At 39.9% G+C, this 14,274-nt stretch overlaps 1 protein-coding gene across 12 annotated transcripts in view; it reads left to right on the top strand.

Moving 5' to 3' along the window:
* PDE8A (phosphodiesterase 8A) overlaps nucleotides 1-14,274 on the top strand; it is a 179,701-nt gene that overhangs the window by 27,174 nt on the left and 138,253 nt on the right. The window contains exon 1 of one of the 12 annotated variants that reach the window (XM_065548356.1): nucleotides 11,664-11,755. The exons of the other annotated variants lie outside the window; for them this stretch is intronic. The gene's annotated coding sequence lies outside the window, so the exon portion shown is untranslated. Of the gene's footprint in view, nucleotides 1-11,663; nucleotides 11,756-14,274 lie in introns of those variants that run through there. 12 annotated transcript variants of the gene reach the window in all.

Genomic DNA, 14,274 nt, shown 5'->3' with positions numbered 1-14,274 from the left:
ACTGCCTTTCTCCTTGAACCTTGGCTAGATCTGTTTCCCCTCACCAGACCCTTCCTCCATACTGTGTAACTCACCCCCCACTCCCAGTTCAGTTGGAGAAAGTTAAAGTCATTCTAGTTCCACACGCTGGACCCTATTTCTAATAACTGGGCCCTGTGGCTGTGGACACATTCTCATTTTAAATTCTGCTGCCAGGTATAGGTCTTGCTCTTATACCCTATCCTGGCTACCTGCCAGTACTCCAGCTTCCCCACGGCTGAGATCTTCTTTACATTTGGCCAAACTCTTTTCTGACTCCAGGCCCCAAGGATGCAAGCGTATCACTTGACATGGACTTCCTCCCTCTAGTCTGCCTGAATCTTCATTACCACCTTCATCCCACCCTATTCCACCTTGCCCCTGCCTGCTGAGCCATCTGCATTTGCTGAATCTCCCTAAGGCATAGTCTGCCAACATTGTCTGCTGGGGGTACAAAGAGAGCCTCCCTCTCCCTGTGTCTGGAGTTCAGCACCTATTCCACCTTAGTAAGCCTGTGAGGCTTCCCAGGCACCTCTCCCAAGCTGGTCTGTCCCTTGTCTTCAGGGCTCCTGTTCTGACACTGGGCCCATGGGAGGTATAAGTTTTGAGTCCTGTAAAAAGAAAAAAAAAAGAAGTGTCCTTCACACAACTTCTGCCCTTTTTCTTCACTTCCTGATGTGTAAGTGTGTGTGTGTGTGTGTGTGTGTGTGTGTGTGTGTGTGTGTGATGTTTTGTTTAGGGTCTGAGGATATTCAAAGTGGAAAAGGGTAGAAGAGCTAGGTAATTTTTATTTTGTGACTAGGCAAAGGCAGTCTAAAAAACTGACCTAAGGAGACAATTTTAGTTCTCTCCTACCTGTTAATGTAAGAGATGTAAAAACTAAAAAGTCTTTTCAAAGTGACTACTAGAAAATCCCTTTGGACTGTAGATAATACAGAATGTTTATAAGCAGACCAACAAAATACTATTCCTACACATTGTTTTCTATGACCTAGAAATAAGGATGTTAAGATCATTCTTTGTAATGGAATTTGTTGTCCTAAGAGCATACCCATTGTAAAATTTAGGACTTTTGGTTGGTAAATAATAAAATTCATGGAAAGAAGTACACATAAGGATTTCAGGCTGGAGAAGGGGCCATTGTATTTTTCCTGGCCAGTTTTCATCAGAAGTTTAGATTTTCTCTGGACTGTGGTAGGTTATCTTGTCTGTTATGACAAAAACCAGCCACACAAAAAACAAATGTCACATGCTGTTAGTAGGAACGTATATTAGCAAGATTGCTTTGGAAAACTCTTGGCAATATTTACTGAAGTTGAAAAATATGCATGTTCCCTCATGACCAGTTCTACTTCCAGTTATATAGCCAGCAGAAATGTGTAGATATGTTCAACAAAAGTCACTACTAGAATGTCCATTGTAGTGTTAGTCATACTAGCTGAAAACTAGGAATAACCCCATAGTTCATCAAAAGAATAAACTTTAATATAAGCATACAATGAAATACTTTATAGCAATGGAAATGAAAGAAACATTGCTACATGCAGCACCATAGAAGAATTTCATAAGCATCATGTTGAGTGAAAGAAGCCAGACAAAAAATATTACATACTATACGATTTAGTTTATACAAAGTTCAAAATCAGGCAGAACTATGGTGTTGGCAGTTAGGATAGGGCTCACCTTTGAGGAAGGGGAGGGGTAGTGATTTGGAGAAGGCTTGAGGGCTTTCGAATGTTCTATTTTTGACCTAGGTGGTCAAAAATATGGGTGAATTCACTTTGTGATAATTCACCAAGCTGCACACTTAGGATTTATATTCTTTTCTGTAAGCATGTTAACCTTCAATAAAAATGTCTATCAAAAAAACTTTCAGTGTTTATTATACTTGAGCCACATGTTCATATGCACGTGTTCGTTCTGGTCTTAGGGAGTTAGCATGTGCTTTAGCCTCAGTCTCAAGCAGTTTGACTTCCTTTTTGTGAAACACTCCTCATCCTTTTGGAAACCTTCTCTGATAATCTGCTTCCCTCTCTTCCTTACACATGGAAGGGAGTGTATAGTTTCTCTGTTGTATCCTTTGTGGGCACCATGTCCTGAACCACAGCTAGGAGTTCACATGTCTGTGTGTATTTGATTGCCTCTCCTGATGTTTAAACTTGAGGAGACGCTGGGCCTATTTATGCCAGTCATTATGTCTCTAGGGACCACCACAGTGCCTACGCTCATTGGTACTTGTTGAATGAATGAACTGACTTCAAAGGGAACAGTCTTTTTTTTGTCACCTGTTTCAACTTTTTTTTTTTTTTTTTTGAGACGGAGTCTCGCTCTGCCGCCCAGGTTGGAGTACAGTGGCCGGATCTCAGCTCACTGCAAGCTCCGCCTCCCAGGTTTACGCCATTCTCCTGCCTCAGTCTCCCGAGTAGCTGGGACTACAGGCGCCCGCCACCTCGCCTGGCTAGTTTTTTGTATTTTTAGTAGAGACGAGGTTTCACCGTGTTAACCAGGATGGTCTCGATCTCCTGACCTCGTGATTCGCCCGTCTCGGCCTCCCAAAGTGCTGGGATTACAGGCTTGAGCCACCGCGCCCGGCCTCCTGTTTCAACTTTTAATTAGGGTTAGTAGGAGGTTGGAGCCCCTGTGAGGTTGCATGGAACATTTTTGAGATAATAGTGACTTTAATAGCCTTAAAGTATGACCTGTAGGAAAACTCAGCTGAAAGAGGGAAGCAGTTAGTGGCTTATTAGCGTCCCTTAACCTAGTTCTGTGTTGCCCACTAGTCGTGTTCCTGAGAGTGAACAGTTTATATATGATGATTTCATTTGTTCTGGCTTTTCTCATGACAGTCCTAAGGTCAAGTCTATTTTAAGTCTGAGAAATATGTCCTGGAAGTTAGTTTCAGAGTCACTATTTCCTTTTTCTCTCCTTTGTATTGAAATCTTGGCTGTCCTCCCCATTCCCTCCTTCCAAACTGTTCTTAGAAACAACTTTGCAAGTATCATAAATATCCTCTATGTTGATTTTTCTCTGAACTTTAGTTGTTCTTTTTCAGTTAGATACGGGGAAGTGGCACATTCTCACTTACCATTCTAACCTGACAGAATTAAGCCAAAAGCAATGCTTAGATTGGCCCACTAGGAAGATGAATTTAAGATAAGACATTTACATTACACTTTATTTGCTGGATGAGTTTTGTAGGGTTTTTTCCTTCTTGGGTAATGTGGTTAGAAGACAGGTTTGGAGCCAGAGAGTACTGGTCCAAAACTCAACCCTGCCTCTCTCTGCTTTTTGACCTTTGACAAGTTTCATAACCTTTCTGGGCCCCAGCTTTTTCTTATTTGTAAAATGGTGGTAGTTATCAAGGTTTAATTAAATTTTGAATGTAAAATGGTTTGTCAATGCCTAAAAAATTATAAACACTCAACAAATTACAATTGCCTAAAATGGAAGCTTCAACTTTATTGTTAGAAAAATAATGGTTTTAGCATACAGTATTGTTAGACTCTGAAAAGTAGGTTAGGGCTTTCTTTTTAATAATTTATTTGGAAATTAATTTTGATGATTTATAAATGATCATATAATACCCAGTTATACAATTTACCCTTGGGAACAAAGAAGGAAATATAATATTATTATGCTTGTATAATCACCCTCATACTTTTACTTTGGAAACAGAAGAGTGGGAGTGGGAGAATTTTGGAGAACCTGACCCATTGTTAACTCTAATAATTGTTTCCCCTGAAGTACAGCCCCATCCACAGTTAAAAGAAATCTGGGGATATTAAATGGAGCTTGTACTCTTGTTGCTTTTTTCTTTCTTCAGCAGTTTCTAGGTGCTTAGAATTAAGGGCTACACTAAATGACCCTGCATTTGTTGGTGAGAAAAAGGGAAGCAGAGAGATGTTTTGTAAGGGATGGAAGGTAGTATTTACATACAAAAGTCACAGATTTGGACCTTAGCAACTTCGGTCCTGATGGGCTTGATAGAGAAATTACAAGGTCAGAAGGGCTTTGAGATGTGGTGGAAAGAACAGAGACTTTCTATACCCTGCCTCTACCACTGTGCACTTTTAACAAGTTATTAACTTCTCTGAGCATCACTTTCCTTATCTGCAAAATGGGAATAATGAATTCCATCTTTTAGAGTTTTTGAGGTTAACTGAGATAACGTGATAAATGATACTTTTCTTAAGGCAGTGAGACAGAAAAGGAACAAATTTTTATTAGCTCTTCCTTCCTCTCCTTCAATTTAATCTATTATATGTGCTTGCAAGAATAAAGGAATTCTGTTTAAAGGATTGTCTGTAATTACTCAACTTAGTATTTTGAAGTATTTTATTGTGGAGAATTCATAACATGTACAAAAGTAGAATTATGTTGTATTTGTTGCATAACAAATTACCCCAAAGTTTACTGGCTTAAAACAGTAATAAGCATTTATTTTTCACTGTTTCTTTGGGTCAGGAATTGGAGAGAAGCGGGGCTCAATAGTTCTGGCTCATAGTCTCTCTTGAGGTTGCAGTCAGGTATTGACTGGGTCTGCAGTCATCCAAAACCTTTAGTGGGCCAGCGGATTCACTTCCAAGGTGCTTCACTCGTATGATTGGCCAAGTTAGTGCAGGATGTTTTGGGGTTTGAGGAAAGGCCCAATTCCTCTCCATGTGTGTCAGCTTCACAGGGCTGCTCAGGTACCCTCTGGCTTCCCACAGATAACTGATCCAGGAAGTCAAAGCAGAAGCTGCAATGCCCTGTTTGACCTAGCCTAGACTACATATTGTCAGTTCCACTGCATTTTATGCATTACATAGACCAGCTTTGACTCAGGGTGGAGATGATACACGATCTTGTGATGATAATCACATCTTTCTTCCTTTCTTTTTCTTTTTCTTTAAGTCAGGGTCTTGCTGTGTCACTCAGGCTGCCAGGCTGGAGTATAGTGGCATGATAATAGCTCACTGCAGCCTCAAACTCCTGGGCTAAAGCTATTCTCCTGCTTCAGCCTCCCGAGGAGTTGGGAGTACAGGTGCGGGCCACTAGTCCTGGCCGCAGTCATCACATCTTTCATTCATTAGTGGTGATATGATGGCAAATGGTGATATTCTAGTTCTCTCATTACTTTTTCATTTAATACTGAATACCTCTGTAAAGAGAAACTCCTCTCATTAACTATGTGATAAAGTTTGAATAGCATAGGCAGGGTAAGTGCTTGTTTCTTGTTCTCCATTTGCTATACCAGTTTTCAGAATAATGATTTGACTTCCTAGTATCCTTCAAAGGGGACCTGTAAAATGTTATTCGTATTATTATGAAGTTAAGGATTTTAATGTATTTGATATGTTTCAGTCAGTTGCTCTTATTATCTATATTGATGTTCATATATTTGTACCCTTTTAGAGAAATGGTAGCATACCGTACATAGTACTCTTGATTTGCTTTTCTCACTTCACAGCATATCCTTGAGATCACTCCATAGTTGTGTATGGAGGAATTCTTCATTCTTAAAAAAAAAAATTGAAATATAATTAATATACTCACCCTTATAAAGTAGGCAATTCAATTCATTGGTTTTTTAGTGTAATCAAAGTTGTGTAACCATTACCACTAATCTTAGAATGTTTTCATCAAAGAAACCCTGTACCTATTAACAGTCCCTCCCCATTGCCTCCTGCCCATTTACCTGCTACACCCCAGCCTCTGGCAACCACTAATCTATTTTCTGTCTCTTTGAATTTACCAATGAATGTTTGATTTAAGTAAAGTCATGTACTTTCTGGCCTTCATGTCTGGTTTCTTTCAGTTAGCATAATGTTTTCAAGGTTCATCCATGTTGTATTAATAGTTTGAATCAGTTCCTCATTCCTTTTCTTAGCAGCACAGTGTTCCATTGGCTTGATCTATCTATGCCTTAGCTAACCAGCTCATGTTGGTGAACATTTGAACATTTGAGTTGTTTCCCTGCATTATTATATGACCTTGTGCATAAGTCTTTTTTTTTTTTTTTTTTTTTTTTTTTTTTTGAGACAGGGTTGCCCAGGCTAGAGAGCAGTGGTGCAATCACAGCTCACCAGAGCCTCGACCTCCCAGGCTCAGGTGATCCTCCTGCCTCAGTCTCCTGAGTAGCTGGGATCACATCATGCCTGGCTAATTTCTGTATTTTTTGTAGAGATGGAGTCTCACTATGGTGCCCAGGCAGGTCTCAAAACTACTGGGCTCAAGCAGTCCACCTGCCTCAGCCTCCCAAAGTGCTGAGAGTCATCTTTTTTTTTTTTTTTAAATGTGAATTTTGGTAGGTGTTGCTCAGTTTCCCTCTATAAGGGTTGTACCATTCTGAATTTTTACCAGCAGTGTATCAGAAAGTATTATTTCTCTACTGCCTTGCCATAGAGTATTTTGTGATATCTCAGTATAGTTTTAGTTGTCATTTTACTTTTACTTCTCATATCATGATTGAGATTGATTGAGCATCTTTTCACATGTTTAAACCCTGCATTCCTTTTTGTGTAAACTGTCTGTCCATATCACTCTAAACTCTCTCCAAAGGGTCGTTTGTATTTTCCTTCCATTTTTGGCATCTCTTTCTGTATTGCAAATATTCTTTTCATTTCTTCATTTCTCTTTTTATTTTAAGATGACTTGTCGGTTGGGCGTGGCAGCTCACACTTGTAATCCCAGCACTTTGGCAGGCTGAGGTGGGCGATCACTCGAAGCCAGGAGTTGGAGACCAGCTTGGCCAACATGGCGAAACCTCGTGTCTATTAAAAATACAAAAATGCGCTGAGTGTGTTGGTGCACATCTGTAATCCCATCTACTTGGGAGACTGAGGCACAGCAATCACTTGAACCCAGGAAGTGGAGGTTGCAGTGAGCTGAGATCGCGCCACTGTACTTCAGCCTGGGCAGTCGAGCAAGACTTGGTCTCAAAATAAATAAGTAAATAAAATTTAAAAAATGACTTGTCATGCAAATTTAAATTTTTATGTAATTAATTCTAACAATATTTTCCCTAATATCTTCTTGAGTTTGAGTCATAATGGGAAAGCTTTCCATACTCCATGTTATAAAATATTTACCCATGTACTCAATGGTTTTATTTTTCACATTTAAATCTCCAGTCCATTTGGAATTTATCTTGGTGTATGGTATGAGAAATAAATTCAATTTAATCTTTTTTTCCATATGGCTATGGAATTATTCCCAGCACCACTTATTTTGTTCATTTCCCCACACTGATTTGAGATAAATTCCGTTCATAATTGAGTTCCTTTCTGGATCCTCTGTACTGTTCCATTAGTCTTTCTTTAATTATGTGCCACTACCACACTGTTTTAATTACAGAGCTTTATAAGAATATCTTGCAAGGCTATGCCTCTCTCTTTTCTTTCCCTTTTCAGGGTCTTCTGGCTGTTCTTGCTTGTTTGTTTTACAGATGAACTTCATAATCAGCTTGTCTAGCTGTGGGAAGAAAACTCAAAGGTTTTTTCTTTTTATTGAGGTTGTATTAAATTTACAAATTAGTATAGGGAGAACCGACATTGTTGTGATGTTGTGTCTTCTTATACAAGATCATCGTATGTTTTTTTACTTGTTTAAATCTCTTGTGTTTTTTGGGAGTGTTTTTATGCCTCTCCTCGTAGATTTCCTTATTGAGTTTATGCCAGGTATTCTATTATTTTTTGCTTTCATAAGTAGGATTTTCTCTTCCATTATGTTTCTAACTGAATTTCCTTTTTTTTTTTTTTAAATAAATGAAGCCTGTTGATTTTGATATGTTTCTTATATAGCTTGCTAAGTTCTCTGATTTGTAATACAAAGCACATAAATTCTTTGGGGTTTTCCAGACATATCATTATATTATTTGTAAATAGAGTTTTACCTCTTTTCCAATTTTTAGACCACTAATTGCAGTCTCTTACTGCATTGGATAGTATCTTTAATACAGTGTTAAAATAATAAAGAAGATAGTGTTTTGCACAAAATAGTGTGTCTTGTTTCTAACTTTGTCAGGAAAGTTCTAGTTTTTCCCTATTAATATTTAGCAGACTTTTACACTGAATAAAAGGAGTAAGGCCGGGCACGGTGACTCACACCTGAAAAATCCCAACACTTTGGGAGGCTGAGGTGGGTGGATCACCTGAGATCAGGAGTTCCAGACCAGCCTGGCCAATGTTGTGGAACCCTGTCTCTACTAAAAATATAAAAATTAGCCGGGTGTAGTGGCGGGTGCCTGTAATCCCAGCTACTAGGGAGGCTGAGGCAGGAGAATCACTTGAACCTGGGAAGCAGAGGTTGCAGTGAGCCGAGATTGTGCCATTGCTCTCCAGCCTGAGCAACAGGAGCGAAACTCAATCTCAAAATAAATAAATCAATCAATAAAAATTAAAAATAAATTAAATAAAGGAATAATGGGAGAAATTATGTGGAGAAAGTTTTTGTGTTTTTTGCTTCTTTTCAAAGTATGGGTGAGATACATGCAGGATGGTGGTGGTAAGTATTGTGATTATTTCTACTCTCAATTCTATAGTTATAATATCCAGAATTGGTATGGTTTGATGGGCATTTCAAAACAATCACTTTGGCTGCCAAGTGGAAAGTAGATTGTAGAGGAACAAAAGTGGCAGTAGGCTAACTAACTACAGGACTCTTGCAGCTCTTCAGAGAGGTAGTTTGGATTTCATGGTAGCAGTAGACGTAGAGGGATATAGGCAAACTTGGGATATATTTTGGAAGTAGAGTCAGTAGTGGTACTAATTAAAATAGTCATGTAGATAAACTGTTTCTTACTGTTTCAGGACAAGCCGATTCCATGCCAGATGTAAGTCAACACACTCATTTACTGATTTCTTCCTTGAGGATTTCTTGTTGTTAAAAAATTTTTGTGGTTGATCTGCATTCTAGCTTAAACTCTTTATTTCATTGTGGATTGTTAACAGTTGGTCCACAGGCCATACTTTAAACAACATCAGTCTCTAGTATCCATCTTAGGGGCAAGCCATGATCTATTTAACTAGTCTCTTACTATTGGGTAGATGGTTAGCCCTCACATCATCTTTTGTTTAGTATTAGGAATTAGTAACATTGCCATGAAATGCTTGTTTCTATACTTATGTGTATATGTCTTATGATTTCTTTAGGATAATTCCTGGAAATAGAGTAAGGATTTTGGAACATATTGACAAATTGTTCTCCAGAAAGGTTTTACCCACTTGCAGAGCCACATTTTTACCAGTATGATTTCTTTTTTCAAAAAAATCTTTGCTAATTTGGATGACAAATAGCAAGTCGCTATATGAATATGTACTTATTAGATTGCTAGTAAGAATATTTTAAATGTGTTTTTTGGAATTGATATTTCCACCTTTGCCATTTTTAATGCTCTTTGATCATTTTTACTTTGGAGTGTAAGTACCATTTACATTAAGGTTATTTACTCTTTTTGGTTGTATAATGAAAATATTTTTCCTCTGTTTTAAAAATAGATTTTGGTGTTTTTGCATCATGTAGAAATTGTCCTTTTTTATAGACTCTCCTAGCAGTATAGTTCTTGGGAGGTGTAGTTGGTCAAGGCTTGCTGCCTCCCTGCTTCCGTCTCTAAAGGGGTTGCCCTTTGGAGATAAGGGCAGTTTACTAGTGTGAACTTGCTTGGGTAAAAGGTTTTGGTGTGAGGAACTTAGGAGTTAAAAACTCTTCTGTAAGGGAAATTTATATGAGTGATAGATTATATTAAGAAGTTATTTTTAAATTTTCTTAGGTGTGAAAATGGAATCGTGGTTGAGTAGAAAAATCTACATACACACATAGATGTATTTAGGGGTGAAAAATGTGAGGGGTTTTCTTGAAAATACTGTAGCCAAAATAAGAGATAGATGTAGCAAATGTATCAACATTTAAAAATTTTTTGAGTTGAGTAATGGATTTATGAGTGTTCCTAATACTTTTAAAATTTTATTTTAAAGAAATAGGGTCTCGCTGTGTTGCGTAGGCTGAACTAGAACTCCTGGGCTCAAACGATCCATCTACGTCAGCCCCTACGGAGTAGCTGGCGTTAGAGGAGCACCGTGCTTGGCTTCTTAATACTATTCATTATTTTTGTGGGGTTTTTTTTGTTTGTTTGTTTTGGAGTCAGAGTTTTGCTCTAGTCTCCCAGGCTGGTATGCAATGAATGGCATGATCTTGGCTCACTGCAACCTCCACCTCCCAGGTTCAAGTGATTCTCCTGCCTCAGCCTCCCGAGTAGCTGGGACTACAGGCACCTGCCACCATACCTGGCTGATTTTTGTATTTTTAGTAGAGATGAGGTTTCACGATGTTGGCCAGGCTGGTCTCAAACTCCTGACCTCAAGTGATCTGCCCACCTCGGCCTCCTGAAGTGCTTGGATTACAGGGATGAGCCACCATGCCTGGCCAATGTGTATGTTTCGAAAAGGCTCTCGGGTCTTTGGAGAACTTTAGGGGAGTTTTTGTTTTGTTTTTGTTTTGTTTTGTTTTTTGGCTCCCTGTGACTAGGATTCTCTTCTTAGTCTCTCTCCTGGCACTTTGCAGGCAGGGTGGTTGGTGATCTACATTACAAATGGAGCCAGCAGGAAAGTCAGAAATGAGTCAAAGAAGGAGGTTTATGGTTGCCCCTTTATTTAAATGATCATGGTCATTGGCAAATAATAGGTATTCTGTCTTAGGCACAAGATTACTAATCTTCTCAATTCTCTGTCTGTGTTTATTTTTTACGTGCTCTGTCTGCCAAAGGAGGAGAGTAGTGTTTTGAAGTCCTTCTCCACAGTTGTGATTTTGGGGAGTTTTTCCTGATACTTTTCACAGCTCTGGGCTTTAAGAAAACAACAAGGGCCCAGCGTGGTGGCTCATGCCTGTAATCCCAGCACTTTGGGAAGCCAGGGTGGGTGGATTACCTGAGGTCAGGAGTTCGAGACCAGCCTGGCCAACATGGCGAAACCCTGTCTCTACTAAAAATACAAAAGTTAGCTGGGCATGGTGGCACGTGCCTGTAATCCCAGCTACTTGGCAGGCTGAGGCAGGGGAAGTGCTTGAACCCAGGAGGCGGAGGTTGCAGTGAGCCAAGATTGTGCCACTGAACTCCAGCCTGGGTGAGACTCTGTCTCAAAACAAAGAAAACAACAACAAAAATTTTTTTTAATTTTGAAATAATTTTAGATTTAGAGAAAATTTACAACAAAATAGTACAAAGAATTCCTGCATAGTCTCTACCCAGATTGCCCAAATGTTATTAATATTTTACCATGCGCTTCTGTTTATTGTCTGTATGTATTCATATTATTATTTTCTTAATCATTTAAAGTAAGTTGCATACCCAATGCCCCTTTACATCCCTTCAATGTGTTAATTCCTAAAAATAAGGACATTCTGTATTATCAATACTGTTATCAAGATCATGAAATTAACATTGTTACAGTATTGTTAGGTACCACAGACCTTATTCATGTTGTCCCACTAATTTCCTTTGTAGCTGCTATGGTTTCAATGTTTGTGTTCTCCCAGAATTCATGTTGAAACCTAATCACTAATGCAATGGTATTAAGAGGTGGGGCCTTTGGGAGGGGATTAGGTCATGGGGGCAGAGCCCTTGTAAATAGGATTAGTTCCCTTATAAAAGAAGCTTGAGGGAGCTTGTTCTCCTCTCCGCCTTGTAAGAGCACATAACAGGTGCCATCTATGAAGAGCAGGCCCTCACCAGACACTGATCTTGGACCTCACACCCTCCAGAACTGTGAGAAATAAATTTCTGTTGTTTATAAGTTGTCCAAGCCTGGTGTGGTGGCTCACACCTGTAATCTCAGCAATTTGGGAGGCTGAGGTGGGAGGATCGCTTGAAGCCAGGAGTTCAAGACCAGCCTAGGTGACATAATGTGACCCCATATCTGAAGGCAAATTAAAAAGTTAGCTGGGCTTGGTGGCCTTTGCTCGTAGTCCTAGCTACTGGGGTTGGGGGTGGTGGTAGTACTGAGGTGGGAGGATTGCTTGTGGCCAGGAGTTCAAGGATGTAGTGAGCTATGATCGTGCCACTGCACTCCAGCCTGGGCAACTGAGCAACACCCTGGCTCTTAAAAGAAAAAAAAATTACCTAGTCTAAGGTGTTTTGTTATAGCAGCCCAAACTGACTAAGACAATAGCAGAAGAAAAAAAAATACTATTATTTTCTGATCTCGTATCCAATCCAGGATCACACATTTAATTGTCATGTCTCTCTAGTCTTCAGCCTGAGGCAATTATTAAGTACTTGTCCATTGAGGTCTAGATGTTTTTGAAGAGTATAGGACAGTTATTTTGTAGGATTTTCCTTATTTTTGCTTTGTCTCCTGTTTTCTTGTGATAGATTCAGGTTGTGCACATTTGGCGGGAATACCACAAAAGGGAGGTTGTGTGTCCTCCTTACTGCATCATATCAGAAGGCACATTCCGTCTGTTTGTTCCATTACTGGTGATTTTCACTGTGATCACTTAAGGTGGTGCCTGCCAGGTTTCCTTAGTATTTTCTGCTTTGAAATGAATAAATATCTTATGGCAGATACTTGAAGATTATATACATAGTCTCAGTCATTAAGCTGTCACCAACTAGTTTTAACATTCGTTGGTCATTTTTGTCTGAAATAGCTAATACCACTGATAGTTGCCAAATGGTGAATTTTAACTCATGGGTAGCATGTTTTGACAGCTTGTTATTCAGCCACTTGGGGTTTGTGTTAGTTCTTTTCAGCTGAGATGTACAGCAGCTTTGTAGAAAAGGGCAGGTAGATCTCAGCATTAGTCCAAAGACATAGGTGCTTCACATTTTGTTCTATCTCCTTGGACAGGACTTGAATGGGTCGAGCTCTCACCCAAGCTGGATGGTGCACCCTGCCTCTGCCTGTTTGCTTTCCTTTAGCTCTAGCACCAGTCCACCCAGGCACTTTGTCTGGATATTGGAAGTGGTTTTTATTTTTTGTAATGTCTGACACAGATCATATTAACTAGAATAAACAGGCAAGGCTGCATTTTTCAGAAGGGGCTATGGCATGGTAGTGTCATAGATTTATATATACATATGTGTGTGTGTGTGTGTGTGTGCGCGTATATATATGTATTTTTTTTTTTTTTTTTTTGAGACGGAGTCTTGCTCTGTCACCCAGGCTGGAGTGCAGTGGCGTGGTCTTGGCTCACTGCAACCTCTGCCTCCGGGGTTCAAGCAATTCTCCTGCCCCAGCCTGCAGAGTAGCTGGGATTACAGGTGCCCGCCACCACACCCAGCCTTTTTTTTTTTTTTTTTTTTTTTTTTTTTGTATTTTTTGTAGAGACAGGGTTTCACCATGTTGGCCAGGCTAGTTTTGAACTCCTGACCTCTGATGATCCGCCCACCTCAGCCTCCCTAAGTGCTGGGATTACAGGCGTGAGCCACTGCACCCAGCCAGATGTATATCTAATGGGATCAAGAGAATATTTATTTTGTTAAATGGAAGATGAAGATATGAACATGTTTACATGCTAAAGGGACAGAGTTAGTAGGGGAGAGATTAACAATCAAGACAGAGGGTACTGTTAAGGGAGGTTCCCTGAAAAGGTAGACCTAGGTAATGGGGTTAGCTCTTGGTAAGAGAATGGACACTCAGGAAGAAGGTGGAAGGAATGAAGGGAAGGGAACATTACTGTTTTTCAGGTTATGAGTAGGCAAACATTTGAAGGACTTGTTCCCTAGTTGCCTCATTTTGCCTTGTGAAATAGGAGTGAGATTATGTCCTAAGAGTGAGCAGGTACAGTTCTTAAGGACATCGTTGAATAGGTAAAGTGTTGTGGGGAATAAGAGCGTTGTCTGGGGTTCACCAAAGGATTTCTAGGCTGCTGGTGGTAGAGACCATGAATTCTTGGTGGCCTCAGTCTGCATGGCTCTGTTATTTTCTCCCGCAGTGGTTATCAGCTCAGGTGGAGAAGCATAGGAAATAATTGGGTTGGTTGGGGATGGGCTTTGCCACATATTGTGGTGGGAAGGCAACGGAGGTAGGAGAGCAGAGGGTGGGACAAGAGGGTAGGACTTTGTTTGGAGAGGTGGTTTGTGACTCCATGGTGGTCTGTACAGACTTGGGGAGGTGGGATTGGAGAGAGAGTAAAAGAGTGAAGGTCTTGAGGAGGTCAGAGAATTATTGGGGGAGGAATTAGATTCAAGATTGCTAGCAGAATAGGAATATTAGAGAGTAGGATATTGGAGTTTACCATTTTCATTGTGGGACAGTTCTGGCTGATGAGGGGCTGGAGTGG

Source organism: Macaca fascicularis, chromosome 7 (assembly GCF_037993035.2).
Source record: "Macaca fascicularis isolate 582-1 chromosome 7, T2T-MFA8v1.1".
NCBI lineage: Eukaryota > Metazoa > Chordata > Mammalia > Primates > Cercopithecidae > Macaca > Macaca fascicularis.
The sequence above is the reverse complement of the archived record's forward strand: the minus strand, read 5'-3'. Positions and strand labels throughout refer to the sequence as shown.